This window comes from Rhincodon typus, chromosome 29 (assembly GCF_021869965.1).
Source record: "Rhincodon typus isolate 14 chromosome 29, sRhiTyp1.1, whole genome shotgun sequence".
In the NCBI taxonomy this organism is placed as follows: Eukaryota; Metazoa; Chordata; class Chondrichthyes; order Orectolobiformes; family Rhincodontidae; genus Rhincodon; species Rhincodon typus.
In genome coordinates this window covers 20517738-20538302 of record NC_063360.1, presented here as the reverse complement: position 1 = coordinate 20538302, position 20565 = coordinate 20517738, and positions in this window count along the sequence as shown.

The window sequence follows — 20565 nt, the reverse complement described above, 5'->3', positions numbered from 1 at the left end:
ACTAGAAATAGTTATACCCATGGAATCATACCTTACTGATCATGTCCAGCATCATCATCCTTGGGAATGTCCTGTCCCACTGACAAGACAGGCCCATCAAAGGTGGTGGCAGCATGGTACACAGACAGGAGGGAGATAACTCAGATGAATGGGTAGCATGGTGGTTCAGTGGTTAGCACTGCTGCTTACAGTACCAAGGACCCAGGTTCAATTCTAGCCCCAGACGACTGTCCCTGTGGAGTTTGCACATTCTTGGTATTTCTGCATAGGTTTCCTTCAGGTGTTCTGGTTTCTTCCCACAGCCCAAAGATGTGGAGGTTAAGTGGAATGGCCATGCTAAATTGCCCATAGTGTCCTGGGGATGTGTTGGCTAGGGGGGTTAGCCATGGGAAATACAGGGTTACAGGAATAAAGTAGGTGAGTGGGTCTGAATAGGATGCTCTTTGGAAGATTGTTGTGGACTCGATGGGCTGAATGGCCTACTTCTACACTATAGGGATTCTATAATTCCATGCCCTGAGAGCTCTCAATATTAACCTTGGATACCCTGAAGTCTTGTAACATCAGGTTAAACATGAGCAAGGAAACCTCCTGCTGATTATCATGTATTGTCCTCCCTCGGCTGATGACTCTACTCTCCTCCATGTTGAACAACATTTGAAGGAAGCACTGAGAACAGCAAGGGTGCAGAATCTACTCTGGGTTGGGGATTTCAACATCTATCACAAAGAGTGGCTTGGCAGCAGCATTACTGATGCATATGGTTGGGACCTAAAGGACGTAGCTGCTAGACTGGGTCTGTGGCAGGTAATGAGGGTACCAACAAGAGGGAAATGCACACTTGACCTCATCCTTACCAAGCTGCTGGCTGCAGACATAATATCGGTGAGAATAACCACCACTCAGTCCTTGTGGAGATGATGTTCTGCCTTCACTTTGAGGATACTCTTCATTTTATTGCATGGCACTATCACTGTGCTAAATTGGATAGACTTCGAACAGACCTAAAAACACAAAACTGCGTTTCCATGAGGTGCCGTGGGCTATCAGCAGCAGCAGAACTGTACTCAAATATAACCTACAACCTCATTGCCTGGTATATCTCCCACTAAACCATTACCATCAAGCCTGAGGATCAGCCCGGGCTCGATGGAGATTGCAGGAGGGCATGGCAGGAACAGAATCAGGTATACCTGAAAATGAGGTGTCAACCTGGTGAAGCAACCAAACGGGGCTACTTGCATGCCAAACAGCATAAGCAGCAAGTGATAGAGAGAGCTGAATGGCTTACTCTTGTTCATATGGACAGAGTCTTAGAAGGTTTGAGTGATGTGCACTAAGGCACAATTAGTGGCAGAATTGGATGAGAAGTCCAACAAGACTTGTCTAGACATTGGGAGCATCTTGCTTCAATTTATGTTTTTGACAAATGGTGAGATGGGTTTCTTGCTAGACCACAAAGAGTTGCTAATTAAGGGAAATCATTGCTTGCTAAGTGCCTTGTTAACAGCTCAATGCACTTTACTACTAATATCAAAAACAGAAATTGCTGGAGAAAATTTGCAGGTCTGGCAGCATCTGTGGGAGGAAAGCAGAGTTAATGTTTTGAGTTTGGTGACTTTTCTTTGTTTTATTTCACCTTATTGATATTGAGCTTTCTATTGCACAAAACATACCCATCAAGCTCAATGTTAAGTTAGCTTAATATGGAAACCAACGTGATTACCTGGAGGATTCAACATGATGCTTTGCTCTGAAGGACCTCCATTTTCCCTATGACCAAACTATATCCAAGAGCATCATCTATACACACCAGCTGCAGGCACCCCTCATCCATACATATTGGCAGTTGTCAACACCTTACAACACACATGGCACATCTTTGACACATTGGGAGAGCACTTGGGGAGCACACACTTGCAGTACAGGCACACGGGCAACTAGCATTGAAAGGCTGCTGCAAGGACACTTTGTATGCATGGATACGAATCCAATTCACTGAGTGTACTGGGCTGCATCGCAGAGCTGCTTCCCTGCTTTTGTAGTGTCTGGGGTAAGGCCTGGGACAATGCCCAGAGTGAGTGGATGCTGCGTCAGTTTAATGGGCAAAAACATGAGATCCAGATTTGCTAGATACTAGGACACCAAAGGCACAAATAGATGAAGCAGCCATTTTCAAACTTCAGCTCCATTTAATTTGCAATCATTTCATCGCCTATGTACAATGCATGCAGAGTGAAAGTGCTGAGGGGTCAGATGCTGATCAAATGAGAGTCGCACCATGCCATTGGTGCTTTCAAACTGAATACCGGCGTCCCAAAGATAGTAAAGTTGGTGGTAATGACATTACATAAGGCGAATGCTAGCCAGAAGTAAACTTGGTATTTGCGCAATTTCCAATGGTGCTGTGGAAGTCACACATATTTGGCATCTTCTTCATTTGCCGTCTAAGTTCAACAATGGTCTGTACTGCATGCAGTGAGAAGTCAGTGTGGGTCAGAGATGAGAAGCGTGGTAGAGTATTGCAGACTCTCTCCTTATGATGGCACTCAGCTAGAGTGACACTGTCACTGAGCTGCTCCCAATGCTGAAGCTGAATGTGGCCGGATGATGGAGACATGTCTTATTATCAGGGTCCAGGATGTCCCAGTGGCTGGAGAAGTGTATTCAGCATTCCTTTCCAGGGCATGCCACTCTTCTGGGGGCAACGAACTTGTGTTCCTCCTTATGTTCCCAACATAGGTCATTTTTACCAAGATTCCTTTCTCCAGTCACTGGAGAGATTTTGGTCACTGTGGTTGTCTGTCTAAGAAGGCAAAGGCAGATACGGGACCAACAGTAAGCCCAGGATCAGCAGCAAGTCCTCATGGATGGCAGGAAGCACCCAGGTTAGGGTGAGGTCACAGTAACAGGGTGCCTCAGGATCCATGGAGTCCACAGGAAGTCCAGAGTTTTCTGGCCCAAATTTGATTTCCTGGGGATGAGTGAGGCTTAGAGTTAATCCAGGTGGTGTATGTCTCAGGACATTGTGATGGAATGAAGTCAATTGCTGGGGCTGAGGGCTGCAGGAAGGGGAGAACATCCTGCTGGGAGACTGTGAATATGATAGTGCTCTGAACCTCTATGCGACTGGCTCCTTCCAGGGAGAGATGGAAGACCTGTGTCAGATGTCTCAGTCATGTACCCATAAATGCATCAGGGCAGTGACAAATGCCATCTGTACAAGACTCATTTAGCTCCCAATGGCGAGTTCAGTGCTGCAGCCTGGGCAGCAGGATTTGAGAACGTAGATGGCTTCCCCCAGGTACAAAGTGCCGATGAATGCACACACATGGCACTGCGAGGGTAATGATACTATGCTGCAGAATTCATCGACAGCGAAGGATTCAATTCAATTAATGATCAAGTGATCTGTGATCACTGTCACCATTTCCTGGAGGTAGATGCCCAATACCCTCACAGCCACAGACATCCTGGAGCACACTCATCTACCTGGAATGTTTGAAGTTCCAGGTGCCTTACAAGACTGGTCACTGGGGAACAAGGGCTACTCACTGCAACCAAGGCTGATGACACTGTTGTGAAGTCCCCCCGACTGATGGCCCCAACCAGAGCCATTGCGGTGCAGAAATTGGGGCTGCTGAAGATATAGTTCTAATACTCAGACTGGTCTTGGGAGGGGGCAGTTGGGGGGGGCGGGTGTGGGTGCGTCCTTCTTTGCAGTCTGGACAGAATGTGCTGCATCTTCCTGGCATGCTGTGCTCTACACAACTGGAGCAGGCGATGAGGGGGATTTGCCGGATGCTGAGGAACTGGGGAACAGGAGGAAGACAATGAGGAGATCAGAGAGGAAGAAGCTGTCCTTGTCCATTACAGGGCTTAGTTGCATTGGACATCTCAAGCTAGACAGAACTGCATTGGCACCGCTTCTGTAGTTGACAGCTGGGTGCAGCAAATCCCCATGGACTGTTATCACGCCAGCTTTTAGTTTGCATTATAGAGAGAACTTCATCTTCTATTGGTTTTGCTTGTGATGCATTTTGCAGTCTGTCAATAAAAGCTCATCTTTGGATTTGAATGCGTGAGAGAGTGTTAGCCATGTTGACTATGAGCCATGGGCAGCATGACTTTGTGGCCGCTGTGTCATGACTTTGCACGTGAGCAGCAACACTAGATCGCCAACACTCGCCTGTGTGCACAGCAACCTTTCAAAGATGGCATGGGCACTAGGAGTGCTGGTCTTTTGGTGGTTATCCACTAAGTGGCGATTATTGTGGGAATGGCATGTGGTAAAATGGGATTTGGAATCAGATGTGAGGAATACCATTGGAACAGGGTTAATGAGGTGAGTTTGATAAAAGCTGGCAAGAAAACCTGCTGGGCTTCACTGTGAAAATCCCTCCAAAACAACAAACTCAATGCAACTTGGACTTAGCCAAAAAATGTAAGATTCAGCCTTTCGTTATTAAAAAGAATATGGTATTTTATCTACGTAACTGAAAATAGTACATTAACTCTTGAGCTAAAGCAAAGAATTTTAATACACATTTAAGAAACACTACATTTTGTTTCAGTCCCTTTAAATCATGACTTTTCTTTCCTTTGGTCGGCTGCTGTTAATTTTAGATTTCCGAGCAGCAATCCTCCCACCACCCCCACTCTCCCCAAGCCCCTGAATAAATATCAGGGTCAGTAATTGATTTTGATTATGGTGAAAATAATCTGTGGTCTATCTGTGCATTTATCTATCGCTGCAATTATACTGTAATATGTTGATGCTCTAAAATCTCTGTGTTTTAGGACATGAGGGAAATGCACTGGGATTTGATTCCAGCGTTATTCTTGCACTCTAACATTAAAGCACACTTCAAATTGCTTCTCATATGGTAGTGGTTGTCTAACTGCACTACTTCTATCTATCTATCTATCTATCTATCTATCTATCCGTCAATCTGTCTGTCTGTCTATCTGTCTGTCTGTCTATCTGTCTATCTATCTATCTATCCATCCATCCATTCATCCAACCATCCATCCATCCATTCAATAGGAATGATTTGACTAATGCAAGCTAAAACTAGCTCATGCCAGTGAAGCAGTTGTGTGCATAGTTTAACATCAGCTCATTGTATAACGTATCCAATTTTCTTTAACAAAGGAAAATAGCAATGGCAGTAAGTGCTGACCGCACCAGTGGTGATCACATTCCATGAATTAATTAAGAAAACAATTTATGGTTATAAAGCACCTTTAATGCCATACACATTTCCAAGATGCTTGACAGGAGCATTACAAAACAAAACATGACCCTAAGTCATATAAGGAGATATTAACTCAAAAGATTAGTCAAAGAAGTAGTTTTTCAGTAGTGTCTCAAAAGAGGAAAGTGAGGTAGAGAAGCAGAGAGGGAGGAAGTGCTTACAGTATCTGAAAGTGCACCTACCATAGCCAAAGTGATTGAAATTATATTCATGTATATATGTGTGCAGATATGCATTTTGTTATTTATGGTCTGGTTAAATTCAGAGATAGACAGCACTCTCAGGAAGTGCAAGTGCTGACTACATTAGGAAGCTGTCAGGCATGTTGTCGAGGGGGCTCGCCTCCTCTAGTGCTACACACACTTGAGTGACAGGGCATCTATCTCACTCCTCAGAGTGATGGGGTTTCTTTCTCTTCAATCTATGGGAATCAATGCAAAATTAATTAGAGTAATCAACTGAGGTACTAAGGGAAGATCATATACTCGTAGTTTTAGGTGACTAATTGGTCTGTGCTGGCAAAGACATTTCCAGCATCTTAAGCTTTCCCCATTCCTGAATTAACTGAAAGAAAAAGTGGATTACTGTGATTTCTCAATATTTCAAATAGTTCTCTCCTTTTGACAAAGCATAAAAGCAGTGGATGCCCTGTTAGCTCAGCACAACTTAGACACAGATGAAATTCTACCTAATGTTAAGGTCTTTACTAGGGAGGGGGGTGGGGGCAGTTGGTGACTGAGTTAAGACCAATTTAGTGGCAACACTCTTTAATTTTTATTGATTGTCCCCATGTTTTGCATTAAAGGAACATTTGGTGATTTGCATTTTTCAGCAATTTCAGATTGCACATCAATCAACAGTGTCGTTGGGAATTAGCAGGCTTCATTATTTAAAACATGCTCCATGTGAGGTTGCAAATTTACTTCCAAATCTATGTCTTAGTTTTTACTCTGTTGCTTTTTGTAATTGTTATGCTTGCAAATTTGACTGAAAATATTAACAGATATTTACTTTGGTATTACAATAGTAAGTTGTTTTCAGCGGTGGGAAATCGCTAAATTTCCGGGAAACTAAATTGCTTTTATTCGGATGGAGTCTCAACCCAAAAAAGCTTCCAGGTCAACTGAAAATTTCAAACATTAGATTGTTTGTCAAAGATAAAAAAAAGTTAGGAAACCAGACCAGACAGCTTGTGATAAGATCTGCTGTGCTCTGTCAGGGTATGTACCACTGTCTACTCAATGCTTTATGCTCCTATATGTGTTCGTATAACAAGGTCACACAGGGAACTGGATTATACTCATTGGAATTCAGAAGAATGAGGGGAGATCTTATAGAAACATATAAGATTATAAAGGGAATAGATAAGGTGGAGGCAGGGAGGTTGGTTCCGCCAGCAGGTGGAACTAGGACTAGAGGGCATCGCCTCAAAATAAAGGGAAGCAGATGTAGGACTGAGGTCAGAAGGAACTTCTTCCACTCAAAGGGTTGTGAATCTGTGGAATTCCCTGCCCAGTGAAGCGGTTGAAGCTACCTCACTGAATGTGTTTGAGGTAAGGCTAGATAAATTTTTGAACAGTAAAGGAATTAAGGGTTATGGTGACGGGCGGTTAAGTGGAGCTGAGTCTCAAAAAGATCAGCCATGATCTTATTAAATGGCGGGGCAGGCTCGAGGGGCCGGATGGCCTACTCCTGCTCCTAGTTCTTATGTTCTTATGTCCTTATGTCCAAAACATGGCATTTGCTGGAAATCTAAAATAAACGCAGAAAACGCTGGGGAAGATCGACAGGTGTTGCCATATCTGTGGAGGGAGGTTAGAGTTACCCTTTCGAGTCTGATATGACAGTTCTTTAGTTGCTAAAGTTGAGCATTTGTAATAATACATAAATAGAGAGAAGTATTTCATCTCATAGGTGAGAGTAAAACAAAGGGGCATTGGATTAAATATAGACAAGCAAATCAGGGTTAATGACACAAAGCACTTCTTCACACAAGGGATAAGGTGAATATTGAAGTCTTGACCCAAAAAATCTCTTAGTGCAATTGAAAATTTCAAACCTGAGATTGTTTGTCAAAGATAAAAGAAGTGTTAAGGAACCAGAACAGGTAGATAGTGATGAGATATCAAGTGAGAAGCAGACAAGTTTGAAGGGCTGAAAGGCATAGCCCTGTGTTTCTGATTGAAGATTTTGCTCTGAGGAACATAAATATCTCCTCACTATAACAGTCAGTTTGTCACCTATTCATTTCCACACAATCACAATTATGACAGATTAGGACATTCGAAATTAAAACATTTTCTATAATACTGCTATAAACCTGTGATTTTTTATCCTGTTTTGGCAAATGTTTAATCAGAAATGATTTACCTGCATTTCAGTTTAAAGTCTGACTTCTTCTTCGTTCAATAGTTCAGCTGATCTCTGGAGCAATTTGCCTCAGGCTAGTGTAAATGCTGGTTCACATACCACAGTGAAGAACCACTCTATATATATCAGGCTGGTAATTTGATCAGTCCCAGGATATCCACTGAAGAAATATATTACAGCAGAAATATATTTGTATCTTCTTATTAGTTATATTTTGTTCCACACTGAAAATGACCTTACTTGTTCTGTGATATATTTATGCTTTGCCAGCATTTAAATTCATCTATATGCCCTGGCTCCATTTTGGAATTGAGTGGGCCTAATTAAACTTGGATGTGGATTCCCTTGCCTCACACAAAGTCAGGCAATTGATGTCTGTGATTCTCACCTACCTGAAGGACCCAAATTTGAACTGCAAAATTCAGGAGTCATCACAGTGCTCTTGACTAATCGGATAACCTGCCAGTTATTTGTGGGTGACCTTTGAAGAACAGAATATATTTCGTAATCCACCAGAAATGATGGTACCTCATGGCCGTGGATGGTGGTAATTTGCTTGTGTTACCAACAGATAGAGTTTGGAAGGTAATTAGAAAAATTAAATACAATAATAAACAGTTGATAATAGCTGTTAGAAGGAGTAAAGTACAGCCCCCAACTTTCTGCATTTCACAGGTTCTCCCACCCAAGTCATGGGAGCTGTAAGGAGGCAACACACTCAACTTGGAGACAGTTGCCATAAACAAAGATTCAGTTGCTCCAATCACGGTCCCTGGAATGGGGGCAGCTGGTATGAAATAGACACGCATAGAAATTCATGTGCACTCAGTGTCAGGTTACATTGGGCATAGTTTGTTGGTTTGGTAGTTGAACGCAGCTTTAAAGCCGACATAATTGACACCTATTAATTGCATACAACAGTTGCTGCCCTTGAAAAATAATTTGGAATGTACTGTTTTGATAAGATGCTAAGATATCGAAGAATTATTTGTGGTATGCTAGAGTGATTTTTCACCTGCCTACTTCTCCATTCTTTACCATGAGACGCCTGCCCTAGATATTGCAATTTTCAGGTGCACTGTTTCAATGTTAGGTGCTTATGCTCCTGCCCGAAACCACTTGGCTGATTAACATGAGTGCTTCATGTCTAACTTCAGAACCTCCTGTCTTTTTTTGCCAAAGTCAGCACTGTTGTTTTCTAAAATCAACCATAAATCAAGGTGTCTACAGGAGATAGCCAGGCTCAACAATATGAAGGAGCACTCTCCTACACATATTTAAATCACTTTAAATGACATCCATAGAATTTAATGGAATTTACAGCACACATATTAGGCAAGTTTCTTGCAGATGTAAGCAGCTAGAAAAATCGACTCCAATGTAGCACTTATGTTTATAGTGGCTGGACAAACTTTAGCAAACTTAAAGGAACTCTGAACATTATTGAAAATGTGAATCCTTTCCTCTCCAGGCAGAGAAGGAATAAGAACAGTTGGGAGGGCCACATGGAGTTCTAGACAGCAGGAAACGGCAGACACTAAAGGAGAACTCACAGATATTCTTAGCTTCCCAACATAATGTATAGGATTAAAATAATATAGCTGCAGATCTCAGAGGTGTAATGAAAAATAAAGCTACACTTCTACTGGGGTTAGACACAGATCTCTGTTATCTCCTGCACAAGAACTGTAACTCATTTCTACCTTTGGCGTTGCACTACAGTCACAGTTGGTGGTGCTCAACAATTTTGCCTCTGGCTTTTTCCAGGCTGCAATAGGGGATATCAATAATGTCTGTCAGTCCAAAGTTTAAAGGTACAAGAAGCAACTGACTGCAATAAAAACATAGCTCACTAGTTCAAAACTAAGGAGCCAAATATTAAGTTTTCTTGGGTGAAAGAAAGAGAAATTACATTACTTACTAACACTGAGAATAATAATATATTACAACAAATACACACAAACACAGGTATAAAGTTTAAAAAGGGGAGACTGTTTCATACAAAAACAAAGATAAAATAATATGTAATTTAATAGTCGTTAGGGTATCATTGAGAAATTAGGTTTTAACTTGAGACTTTGAGACTTAATTTCTATCTTATGTCCTCAGCTAAAGTAAATGTTACCGATAGCTTTGAGTTCTCATTGAATGAATGTTTCTGCAGTTTGATTTATCATCAGGTTGTGTCCATTGACAGGAGGCTGAAAGATAACAGGGGGAGATAGACAGTCTTCCAGTTCTGCTGTTACAAATATTCTTCTCTCTCTGGTTTGGGCCAGAAGCAATCATTTACAATACTGTCTATTTGTGTATTCCTGTGTCTGGGCTTCATTTTTTTTTCCAAACTGGATAATTTGTAGTGACTTTTCATCCCATATGTGTGAAAGTTATCCATAAAGAACACAATCAAACAGGAGATACAGGTCTGAGGTTCAATGCCTCTTGATAAAGGTATTAATTTTGGCTCAAACTAGTCCTTGTTTATTGATGGTTTCATAAGCTGGGCACAACCTGTGATATACTGATTGCTGCAGCCATGTTAAATCAGCACTTTACCATTTTCAAAAAATACTTCTGACTGTGAAGCTCGCAGGTATCAAATATTAGATGCTGGAAGGTCAAGATTCGTGGTCCGTATATAACCACTATCATAACATCTGACAGAAGGTAATGTATTCTCTTCCCATTACACTACTGCCTCAGCTATCTTGCTGAAATTCAGCATTAGAACTGAGCAGCAGGAGGGCAGATGGTAGGACATCTGCATTTTGATGATAATGCCCTATCCGTTTGATCTCTATAGTAAGGATTAGTAAGTAACTCTGTACTACTCATGTCCTGGGGAATGTTGCCGAACAAAGTTGGAGTGCAGGATCATAGTCCCTTGAGAGTGGAGTTGCGGGTGGGCGGGGTGGTGGCAGGGGTGTTTAGTATACTTACCACTATTAGTCAGAGCATTGTGTGTTGGAGTTGAGGTGTTATGTCGTGGCTGTACAGGATATTGGTTGGGCTGCTTTTGGAATACTGTGTTCAGTTCTGGCTATTAGGAAAGATGTTATGAAACTTGAAAGAATTCAAAAAAGATTTAAGGGTTGTTGCCAGAGTTGGAACGTTTGAGCTATGGGGAGAGGCTGAATAGACTGGGGGTATTTTCCCTGGAGCATCAGAGGCTGAGGCTGACCTTACTGAGGTTTGTGAAAGCTTGAGGTACATGGATAAGGTGAATAGCTGAGGTCTTCTTCCCACGGTACGGGAGTCCAAAACTGGAAGGCATAGGTTTTAGGTAGATTTAAAGGGGACCTGAGGGGCAACTTTTTCAAACAGAGGGTGGTGCGTGATTGGAATGTGCTGCCACAGGAGGTGGTGGAAGCATTTAAAAGGCATCTGGATGGGTACATGAATAGGAAGGGTTTAGAGGAATATTGGCCAAATACTGGGACTAGATTAATTCAGGATATCTGGTCAGCATGGATGAGTTGGACCAAAGGGCCTGTCTCCATGCTGCATGCCTGACTGACTCTATGATTCTTCTAAGTGATACTTCTCGGAGAAGTAAACAGAAAACAGAAAGAATGTAATTTGACATGGTACCTTCCGTGACCTGTGGAAAATCAGCATTTCACATCTGATAAAAAGTACTTTTAAAGTGTTGTCACTGTTGTCTTGCAGGATTTGCAGCAACCATTTCTACATTAAGCCTCCACATAGAGCAATATTATAATGACTGGATCATCAGTTTTAGTGATGTTGACTGAGGGATAAACATTGGCCAGAACACTAGGGAGAACGCTTCTGTTCTTCAAATAGTGCCATGGGATCTTTTATGTCCAATTAGAGGGCAGAGGGGACCTCAGTTTAATGGCTGTTCTGAAAGAGACACCTCCAACAGTGCAATACTCCTGTAGTACTGCACTGGAGTATCAGCTGAGATTATGTACTGAATTCTCTGGAGTGGGACTTAATTCCACAACCTTCTGACTTAGAGACATGAGTTCTATCCTCATGAATATTAAGGTGATTTTTTTTGACGAAAGATAAGCAATATCTAGGGCCTAACCATTTTAAAAACACAACACAATTGCTTAATCTTGTGCATTGCAGAAATTTTGAACAAATTTATTTCAAATTGGCAATTTATGTGAGAACTTGGAAAATTTAATCTATATGACAGATATCTAATGAAGTTTACCATCCATAAAATGTGACAATGAGGCGTGAATGTATTTAATGCTGCTGGATTGCCACTTACCTAAGTTTTTATATGTTCCCATCCGCAATTTACACTTTTTACTTTTATTTAATTGTATAATGTTAATGACCATGGCGGAAAGGTCAATAACTTAAAGCATTTAGTCTCTCTGTAGCCTGAAGTGATGACCATGGTTGATTAATTGACATGACCTGAATTATTGGGGTCTGCTGTTAAGGGGAGTAATTGAATTATTAATAGGTTCCAGTATTGTTCAGAAGATACCCCACGCTCCTTCAAAACCCTGTCTGTATACTCTTTTTCACACACTGCCCTAGCATTGTCTAACAGTTTAAAGCCTGGGTTTCAGAAGAAGTATCAGATTGAGTGAATTCTGTTATCAGTGGGATGAACTCAGGTGCTTGGTAGTTCTAAGATAAGCATTTGTTTCTATTCTTTGGGAATAAGCTTACAAAGGCTGTTCAAATATGTATAAACTGTGCAGTCAATCTGCAAAGAGTGACAACTGTTATGCCTCTGGTTCTATAGCCATCACTTGTAGCTATAACAATGTTCTGTATTACAATTATCAATAGAGTCCATGGTAAACTAATTGCAATCTATATTGCACTCTGACAAAGAATTGGCATGGCGCCAGTTGTTGCATCTTCCTTCTCTTCCTCATAAGGTTTGGACTCTATATTGGTGACAGCAGAGAACACAATTGGCTGTGTCTGCGAATGAGCTTCTAGACTGTGCTGATCAAGCTGTTATCTCTTAGAGCTTTCAGATTATGATAGTTGCTATTACACCAACCATCCTGTAGATTAATGGGCCATTGGTCCTGTTCTCATTTGGAGATTGTGGTTAGAAAGTAGCTGCAAGTGGCTCTGATGTCCCAGGATTTCCTCCACCACATTTCCCTCCAGTCCATCTGTTATTGTGCTGGCATTCTTGCCAGTGGTGGGCAGTTCTACAGCACTTAAGGGAAGATTCTGAAGGCTAAGGTCTTTTAAGATTATTATTTATTCAACATTCTATGAGCTATTTACACTCTTAGACTTTTCATGAGGTCTACACATGATCATCACTCTTCACTCTTCACGACAGTAACTCTTACATCACTGCTGAAAAATAATTACTTACATATTTGAGCAGTAAGCTTTACTCTACATCTCTCCAAAGTCATTGTCCTTATGGAATATTTACATTTGCCTACATCTCCCAAAAATGTTTTCAGGGAGATAAAAGGCCTACTGGTTTCACCGAGTTCCCTTGTCTTGTTCACAGTTCCTTCAGAGGTCTTTGAAAATCTGTGTTCTCCGATTTTTTTTGTATGCAAAGGAAGAAATATTGTGGTTCTGAGAGGATATAATAAACATTCCAGTAATAGCTATACAACAGATGATGGAAAGGAGTGAAGGACTTAGTGCAATTACAATCACCAGAGAAACAGTACTAAGCAAACGGATGGAGCTGAGGCTGAAAAGTTTCCAGGTACAGATGGATCTCATCCTAGGGTCTTAAAAGAGATTGTTAATGAGATAGTAGATACATCGGTGTTAATTTTCCAAAATACCCTAAACTAAGGAAACATTCCATCAGACTGGAAGTAGGAATATAATTTGAAGAAAGACAGACAGAACACAGGAAATTCTAGCCAGTTAGCTTGACACCTGTGATGGGGAAACAAATAAAATTGATCATTAATGAGATTAATGTTTGTGCACTTAGAAAAACTCAAGGTAATCAAAGAGTGTTAACATGGTTTTGTGAAAGGAAATCAAGAAATCAAATCAACCAATTTATTAGAAGGGGCAGCAAGTGCTGTAACTAAAAGGGGGCTGGTAAACATATTGTACTTAAACTTATGTAAATCATTTGTTAGGATGTTGCATTAAAAGTTATTGTGGAAAATAAAAGCTCATATGCAGGGAGTAACATATTAGCATGGTAAGAAATTTGGCTGGCTGGAAGAAAACAGAGATTATGTACAAATGGGTCTTTGTCTAATTGGGAGGATTTAATGAGTGGAGTCCCACAGAATTTGGTGCTGGGGATGTGGAATTCAAAACACAAATGATATCTAGTTGAATGGTGAAACAAGCTCAAGCAGTCAAACAGTATATTTCTGCTCTTCTTTTTTGTACTTTCATATGCAAAAACTCGCATTTTTGGTCAAAGGTAGTCCTGCTCGCTGTAACCTTTTCAGTAGTAGAATGGCATCCTTATGGCAGACAATGCCTTCTAATTGCTCTAAGGTGTTTGTCATTGTTTTTTATAATACTTCAGGTGCAGAAGTCATGCCTAAAGGTCAACAGTTAATGCATTACAAGTCCAAATGGATTAACGTTGTTAAAAGTTTAGATTATTCTCCCCAGCTTCAAATCTGCCAGAAATTTCTGCTAGTATTGAGGTGGAGGAAATGGTGCCTTCCCTAGCTTGACTCAACTTTCTTACATTGGAGTCAGAGGGTGGAGTTCTCTATCCACTGATTCATTTATATTGTATAGGATCCACTCAACTTCTTAGTGACCCATTCAGCTTTGGAACTAGTACCATCCCAGTTGTTGGCTTGGTCACCTGTGAGTTCACTCCTTGCTGAAACACTGCCTCAACATCATGTTTCACTTTTTCGAACATGTAGATATAGATCTTTTCTAGGTGTGAATTGGCTTGGATCCACTCTCAATGTTATGTAGTAAGCTGCCTTTATCTTCCCCAGGCTACTGAATAAATTTGGGAATTAATTTCTGAATGCAGACTTTCCTTTCTTGTAAGTAGGTCATGGATCAATGCCACCATTCCTGCTCAGTAAAGAACATTCTTGATTTTTTATCATGCATAAAGTGTCAGTGATTGCTCTGTGTTTACACTGCAAATTTGCAGTCAATCAACATTTTACTTGTAGTTGGATCCCTCCTGGTCTGCCAAGTGACTGGACTGTCTCTTGGTTCAGCCATTTTACTGAATCTGAGAAAACTAATTCACCTGCCCCGAGACAATGTTAAAATTTGTTTGCTGCCCATTTACTTCTCTGTCAGCACTTTCATATCTGTCTTTCTGATTCTTTCATTTCTCCCAGCAACATTGTTTTATTGCTGCCTGGCTCTTCAACATCTTGGATATTTTTCATTTTTATGCATTTGTGCTTAAGTTTTCGGGTTAAAGTCTCTTTACTACGACAATATTTTTGAAAATGGGCCAATCTCCTTGCATGCATGGCTCTTCACATGTTTAGTGGAATATTCTTTGCACCAATGCAGCCACAGTGAGAACATTATGCAATGGCAGCTATCTCCTGTTTTCTCTGCCTTCAGCTTTGGTGTGTTTTTACTTTTGTGCTCAACATATTCAACTGGCTCAAATATTATTTTCCGCAAACCCTCTCTGGTGCAAAAGCTTTGTTCTATTTCCTTACATCAACTTATCTCACTAATTATACTGCCTTTATTAAAGTTAAGTTTTCCCTGGACTGTCAGAAATACAATAAGACTTCTTCCAAACTCTAACTATGATCCAATCTATAATTAGGTCATCTTTTAATCTCCCATATTCACAGTAATCTACTAAGCCATATAGGTCATTGATAAATTAATCTACGCTGTCTCTGAATGTTTGCTTCTGATAAGTACATTTTGCTCTCTTTAGGATTATATTTTTCCAAATACTGAAGTACATGAAGTAAGCTTTGATGACCTCATTGTGAGTGGATGTTTCTTCAGTTAATTCCTGTGTACCTAGAACGTCATCCACATCCTGCGAATTGCATAGAGTGTGTAACTGATCTCATCCTTGTTTGATTTAGCTGCTAACCTTGAAGTCTTCCTGTATGTAGTCAATCATCTGTGTCAGTTCTGCTAATTCTTTGTATTTTAAATGCTCAGAAAGGTCTTATGAACAGACAAAAGGAGTATGAACAAGGAACGAGAGTAGGTCATTCAGCTTTTTTAAGCCTGCTCCATCTCTCAATAAGATCATGGCTGATCTGATTTTAACCTCATGCTACAGTCCTGCGCATCCCTGATAACTTTTTTATCTCCTTGGTAATCAAGAGTGTATCTATTTCTGCCTTAAAACTATTTAAAAATTCTGTCTTCACTGCCAATTGAGGAAGAGAATTCACACCCCTTTGAGAGACGAAAAATGTCTTCTCATCTCTGTCTTAAATGGGTTCTTATTTTTAAGATATGACCCCTTGTTCTAGATTCTTCCACAAGAGGAAACATCCTTTCAAGATCTACCCTATCAAGTCCCTTCAGGATTTTGTATGTTTTAACTAAGTCAACTCTGACTCTTCTAAACAGCAGAGGATACAGGCTTTATCCTGTTTAGCCTTTCCTCATAAGGCAATCTTGTTGTTGTTGTATCTGTCCCATGCCTTGTCCTGGTTGGAGATTGCTTCCCAAATTGTGTCATTTCTTTCATCATTGCTATACTTCAGTTTCTTCTCAATCACTGGGCTGTTCCGCTAATGATCTTCCCTCTACTCTGAGCTGCTGCTGGGATTGCTATAGAGGCTTCTCCCACTCCTCTATCCTGCTGTTGTGCCTCTTACTCGCTGTCACCAACCATTATTGTGTTGGGAGTCTTGGGAGAAGAGGTTGGATACTCTACCTCACTTATGCTTGCCTTCATGGGTCAGTGTATTGAGCATAGGAGTTGGGATGTCATGTTGCAACGGTACAGGACATTGGTTAGGCCACTTTTGGAATGCTGCATTCAATTCTGGTCTCCGTGCTATAGGAAAGATTTTGTTAAACTTGAAAGGGTCCAGGAAAGATTTACAAGGATGTTGCCATAGTTGGAGCGTTTGAGCTATAGGGAGAGGCTGAATAGGCTGGGGCAATTTTCCCTGGAGCATCGGAGGCGCAGGGTGACCTTATAGAGGTTGATAAAATAATGAGGGACATGGATAGGTGAATAGTCAAGGTTTTTTCCCCAGGGTAGAGGAGTTCAAAACTGGAAGGGATAAGGTTTAAAGTGAGAGGGGAAAGATTTAAAAGCGACATAAGGGGCAACTTTTACACGCAGTGGGTGGTGCATATATGAAATGAGCTGCCAAAAGAAGTGGTGAAGGCTGGTACAATTACAACATTTAAAAGGCATCTGGATGGGTACATGAATAGGAAGGGTTTAGAGGGATATGGGGCAAATGCTGGCAAATGAGACTAGATTAATTTAGGATATCTGGTTGGCATGGATGAGTTAGACCGAAGGATCTGTTTCCCTGCTGTACAACTCCATGGTTTTATGACTTAAGAGAGGTTGCTGGAGTCTAATAAAAGCAAAATACTGTGGATGCTGGAAATCTGAAATAAAGAGAGAAAATGCTATTGAAACTCTGCTGGTCTCTGTGGAGAGAGAAACAGAGTTAATGTTTCAGGCCCCGTAGGTTTCTCTCCATCATTTTAACTTATACATCACTATTGAGGTGGCTTGCTGAAGATATCCTTGAGTATTAACCCTTGAATCCACCTCTTCCCAAAGTCACTGTCTTGTACAGTATTCACCTCCTTCTGCAGCCCTCAACCCTGCCTGAAACAGGTGGAAAGGGGGTGGTAACATTTTAAGATCAGCTGGTATGTCAGTACTCGGTTAACTTTGGGGATTATTTCAGCAGGGTCAGTGGATAAGATTCTACACCTTCATTTCATACGCAGAAAATGATAGCAAGTGAGTGATTTCTGATTACTGCCTGTGCAGTGAAGACAAAAAATATATGAGAGATAGTAGGAACTGCAGATGCTGGAGAATCTGAGACAACAAGGCGTAGAGCTGGATGAACACAGCAGGCCAAGCAGCATCATAGCAGCAGGAAGTCTGACGTTTCGGGCCTAGACCCTTCTTCAGAAAATTTTCTCCTTCTTGAGTTCTCCGTGCTAAGGCAGGTCTGAGTAAAGAGTGCCACCACAGACAGGGCCAGGAGGTAGGTCCAGGATTCACCCCAACTGGAAGGAAGGTAAAAACAGCATGCTGTTGTCACCAGTCAGATCCCCTCCAGCTATCCAGCCCCAAAAATACCTGAATTCATGCAGCAGCAGACACCACGTCATAAACCCATCTTTCTTGGCCAACCCAGGGCATTTGGTTCATAGGCAGAGATGCTGCCCACTGTGCTGCTTTATCTCCTGGTGGGCTGCTACTTGTCTTCAGTGTTAAATGTGGAGGATAGCAGCCCAAGTAGACAAGCAACTTAATCATCTTCTTCTACCATCCGGGAGAATCTTGGGAAACATTTTCAAATGTTGAGCTGAAGGTGAAGGTGCTTGAAGAGCAGATCAGTAAAATGCCTCTGTAAAGGATCTTCGAAATTTCCAGATTTCATTCTTTTTAAGGAAATATAAGGTCATTTCATTACAACTGACAGAGCTGTTGGCAAGTCAATATGATTGTGGCCCAAGGGCAGGATTTCTTGCTCTAAATTGTACAAGATGAAAGAAAACATTTCCTGACACCTTACTTGGCTCCAGCAAAAGGAAACTTAGTGGATGAAATGATGATAAAGTAAAACTAATTTGATGGCTTACAAGGGATCAGTGCATGTGTGCTCAGTGCTTTCTTTAATGCCGTGCTTCCCTTGATGATTGCCTCTGTTTCGCATTTTCATCCTCATCTTGTTCTCCTTCAAAGTGCTTCTCCAGCAATATGAGTAAATAGACAGTCATCACTGGGAGTCAAAGAGAGCCCCTTTCATTTGGACTACCTTAACTCTGAATTGTAAGATGGTCTGGCAGTTTCTGTTAGTATGTCTCATATGAAGATATCTGTCAGAGATGATATTGTCAACTTTTTTTTATCACATCTTTTGTCACTTAGGAAGGGAGATGATGGATGAATGTGCAGTGCCATTGCCTTTTAAGGAAACAATCTTATCTGTAATATGCCATAATACTCTCTATTCTACTATTGTGTGTGGGAATAAATCCACCTGGGTACCTGCAGCTGTAGTGCTGTCATGAAGTCTATTACTCACCTCTTCACAGTTTCTGGGAAGGTGCTGGCAGAGTGGCAATGTCACTGGTTTAATAATCCAGAGCCCCAGGCTAACGTTCAGTAGATGTTGGTTTGAATCCCACCTTGTAAGATACGGAAATTCTCATTCAATAAAAAAGTTAGTCTTTTGGTGATTCTGTAACCACTGTTGATTATTCTGATAACCCATCTGCTACATTAATGACCTGTAGGAAAATAAACCTTCCTTCCTTACTTAGTCTGGCCTACACATGACTCCAGACCCACAGCCCTTTGGATAGCTAGGAATATGCAATAAATGCTTGGCGAAACTCACATATCCTGAATAAATAAAAAAGCTTCTAAATTTTGTGTCATTTGAAATTGTTCTCTTCACACACAAAGCTAGATTCTTAGTTTGGATCAATGAAAGTAATGTCCTGATATCAACCGAGGATATCCCTGAGGAGTCCCACTTTATGACATTCATCCAGTCCAGAATGCAACCATTCATCACTACTCCACGCTTCCTCTCATTCACCTAACTTCACTTTGCCACTACCCCTTTTACTCCATGGCTTTCAACTTTGCTACCAAGTCTGTTATGTAGCAATTTATCCAATGTCTTTTAGAAGTCCATATAAAACACATCAACCATATCATCCTCATCAAGGCAATATTACTTCATCAGAAAGCAAAATCAAATAAATTAAACACAACTTAACTTGAACAAATCCATGCTGGATTTCTTAATTAATCCATAGCTGTCCAAATTACTGGTGATTTTGTCCAGGATCATTGTTTTCAAGAGCTTTCTTACCATCGAGTTTAGGGTGACTGTCCTGTAGTTGCTGGATTTATCCTTACATCTTTTACTGATTTGGGGACATCAGGGGAGTTTGCTCAGTGAAGACTCCGTTTTTCATTCTATATCTTGCCTTTGTTGTCACTGTGTCAAAAACCCTGAATTCTCTCCCTAACAGCATTGTACCTAAACGACATAAACTACAGAAATTCGAGAGTGTGGCTCACCACTAAATTTTCAAGAGAAATTAGCAATTGACAATAATGTTAATTATGCTGCTGGTGTTCAAATGCTGTAGATGAATAAAAAATATGTTCCAGTATTCTGAAATATTTTCCTTAGAAAGAATTTGAGAAAATGTTGCTTTTAAGCATTGGATTTTAAAAAATGGATTTGCATGGATTTAACAAGAAATATCACAGATTATGTAGCATTTGTAGAATGTATATTAAATTCAGAAATTTACTGTACGATGTAGGATGCTTAGAAATGATGGATACATGATTATCTTATTAGGGGATTCCATATTCACACCAGAGGGAATGACAAAGCAAATTTCACATGAAAGCAGATTTAACTACTAGCCCTTCTGATCAAACTCCTAAACATAGTTTAAAGTCAAAAGAGCTGCAGGGTGGACAACGTTAACAAAGTGTCAAATGTTTGCAGTCAAGTTTGATATTAGATGTAAAACTGAGAGTCTTCACTGAGCAGATTCCCCAGGTCAGAAATATTGAGAGTATAATAAGGAGATCTCCTGTTTCAATCAAGTAAGATGGCACACTCATGTGTTAGTATAGTACATCATTTATTTTGTAGTATTACATTAAGTTAAGTCATAAATAAGTGAATCCATTCATAATACTGCCCATAATTGCCTTACAATGTACTATTTCAGCTTCATGTCAAGCCTTGTTTCACTTAGTGGGAACTCTGCCTATGTTAAGAGAAACAACATTTGTGTGAATGGCATTGGCATCCCTTTGCAA